The sequence below is a fragment of the Lupinus angustifolius genome, chromosome LG19, assembly GCF_001865875.1.
Source record: "Lupinus angustifolius cultivar Tanjil chromosome LG19, LupAngTanjil_v1.0, whole genome shotgun sequence".
Taxonomy (NCBI): domain Eukaryota; kingdom Viridiplantae; phylum Streptophyta; class Magnoliopsida; order Fabales; family Fabaceae; genus Lupinus; species Lupinus angustifolius.
This window is the reverse complement of record NC_032027.1, coordinates 3,893,317-3,896,902: the sequence shown is the minus strand read 5'-3', so window position 1 is coordinate 3,896,902 and position 3,586 is coordinate 3,893,317.

The window sequence follows — 3,586 nt, the reverse complement described above, 5'->3', positions numbered from 1 at the left end:
ATTGCCCCGTGCAAATGCACGAGTAACTTACTAGTTTCATAAAAGAAATTGACTCTCAGTTTTTCTCTCCAAACTATATGAGAGAACATTTATGGTGGGTCTTACTCACTTTTTTTTTCTCTTCTCTCCTTCTCTCTTCCCAAAGGGAAGAAAAGTCCTCTTTCTCTTCATTTTTTCTTTCCCCCTTTCTCTCCACTCTATTTCACCCAATGTTATGAAACCCGAGCCGGACATCAAACCGGAAGAGGTCAAGTATAGGTTCTAACCGATTTAATCGGTTAGGTCGTTCGGTCGGACCAGACAACATTATAATATTGTATATAATTATATATATATATACATATATTATATAATTAATTAAAATACGTGAATAACATACTTATCAATATCATGTTTTGCATAATGCAAGATAAATTGTTGTGCACTGTGCAGTTACGCTTTTCACTACATTGTATTTTTTTTTAATTTCTTATAGTCGGCCGGTTTAACCAACCGGGTTATTCTAGTTTTACCTGGTCTAACTCAGTTGGACCGGTTTTCCCACGACCCAAAACGGCTTGGAAAGGGTTCCCGGTTTTCAGGGCATACGTGACCGTCTATTTAAGCGAGTGACGGTTGGACCGGTCGGACCGTCTGGTCTGTCCTAATAACCTTGATTTCACCTTAAAAAACAAATAGAGGCTTAGAGTTCATAATAGTATGTATGCACTTTAGGGATGGCAACAGTTGTCGGTAGTGCTTTCCCATGCCCAAACCCGCAATAGTTGTGGGTACCCGTGCGGATAGCATGTACCAAATGAGTTTTTAATTTTAATTATATATTTATATAATTTTAATAATAATATGTAAAAATAATTGTTACATGAATAATATAATATTTATATGATAAATTTATAATCATAGTCAAATATGTGTAATTTATTATGAAATAATAATAAACTATATATGATATATAATCTAAAAATAATAATAAATATATATAAAAGTTTAACTAAAAATCAAATATATAAATTTGCTGGTACCCTCGCGGCGGGTATCACAAAATTCGCTCCCGCCCATAAGCTAATATTGCGGACCATTAAATCACCCTTATAACTCTCATTTTTGTTGATGGTGGGACTCGAACCCACAACCTCCTGCACTCCATTCCTTACTACTGCCCTCTCACCATCAGACCACCTTATGAACGCCCTTTTCATTATTACTGACTTTTAAATGTAAATAATATAAATGAATAATATATGATATATTGTATGTATATAAATTTTTATATTTACTGTGCATGGATATTAATTTAGACAAACATATCATTATATTATATTTAAAAGGTAAAAGTGTCAATCATAAATTTTTTATTTTTTTTATGTACTTTGAAAGATCCTCACCCACCGAGTAGTATAAAATATGTTGACCATTTAGCTGTTCATTCATTCACATTTATGTAAAATAATTGGTACAAGACTACAAGCATTAGGACTTACGAGTCAATGAGTCATATATGGCTCATAGACTAAGTACAAAAGTGGAAATAAATCAGGGAAATAAGATTTTTTTGGTACATTATCTTTTTTGGGTAGGGGAAATAAGATGTTGGAATTTATATATCATTTTATTCTATGTTTCACATACTTATTAGTGAAAATCTTTTTTTTTTGGTAGGGGAAATAAGATGCTGCAATTTATATATCATTTTATTCTGTTTCATACTTTAGAAAATGTTTTCTAGTCTTATTATAATTACTTTAATAAAACTAACTATTTATATTGTTTATGTCCAACTATGCAAAATTTTCTCAAATAACGTTGAGTTGGCTTGTTTCATACATCAAAATTTCCAACTTTAACCTTACTTAGTGGATCCACAAATTTTCTGATCGCAATTTTTAATTCATCATCTAACTCAACCTGAACATATATATTACTTCAGTGAGTTAAAAAATTTCCATAAAATTTGATATCAACCAATGAGGGTACACCTCTATTAAACACTAACAAAATGGTGAGGATTCCTTTTAAGTCCCAATAAAGTCTAATGCCTAAAAAGAGAATATTATTTATAAATAAAAGTTGAAGATCTTTTGATTCTGAACTCTAATAAGAAAGGGCACGTTTGTAATAATTTTAATTTCAAGTTTTAAAAACTTAAAAACCAAACACTGTTTTCAGATTCATAATTCCAAAACCGTTTTTGTGATTAATATTATAAAAATGTGTTGTCAATCTTAAAGTATATTACTTATACCCGATGGTTATTGGTGGATCTTAATGCAAAGTTTAGGAAGGACAATATTTAATTACATTTTATAATTAAGATTAATATAGTAACAAAAAAATATAAAGAAATGTTCAAAACAACATATTAATTCTAAAGTAATAATAATTAATAATTAAAGATATGAAAGAAAATTTTGCATTCATTTAAAGTAAGGTTATCCGTTCTTTTAAAGACTCAAACTCATTAATGATTGAATTATGACTAAAATTTTAATATATTTCCCTTTAAATATAAATCATCATGTTGTCTACAGGAAATTCAACTCCTTATTTTGCTACATTAATTTATTTGGTTATCTTTGTTGTTGAAAATGATATTTCTGTAGTAGCTAAACCTGAATACTTAAGATAAGACGAATAATCCGATCAAGTAAATAATATGCATTAACTTTTCTCGTATTGTCAAAGTTACACTTAATTCAGATATGCTTAAGAGTTTTTTAAAACTGAATGATTAACTACATCAACAATAAACTGTTGACGTTGATATCTCAAGTTAATATTCTCTTACTAATTGAAATTCGTAAGATATAGTTTTTGCACAAAAATATATATGTTATCAAGATTAAATGATTTATAAAAATAATTTTAACAAAGACAACAAGTGATCATCATAATCTTTTTTATAAGTGTAAAATTATTATGAACATGATATTATAAACAATATTAATATCTACATATAAAAAGAAAACTGATCAATTATCTATGATTTTTAGAAAGGCCACACAAATTAAACAATATCTTAGAAAAAAATTAAATCTTTTTGAACTAAACATAATTTGAGGGGACAGTTGCCCCACCTACCCTAACAATCATCCGCTCGTACTAATGGTGTTATCTCTACACTTGGGGGTTACAGAGTTAACTCGTATAACACTAATTATTATAGAAACAACAATAATTATGGTAGTTTTTTTAAAGTATTTGAAAATGTAATTCCTATGATGAGGGTTTAATAATTAAATAAAATATCATAATCCAAATTTATATAAAAAATGTGTATCCAAAATTGAGATAAAACTATTTTAGAAGTAAATTTAAAATTAATTTACCAAATTTTGTTGAGCATGTTTCTATTCTTGAAATAGAATTTGAATACAACAAATTTGAAATTGGCAAACATCATTCCATACTTGCGTTGTATAGTCAATATTTTGTTTATATTTAATATTAAATACCTTTTATCTTTTTCATAAGCCTAAGCTTTATAAGTCAACTAGCAAGTTATCCGTGCATTTGCACGAGACGATATTTTTTGCCGCATGATTAACACATATTACATGTGCATTTATGATTAAGAATATGTATGTTG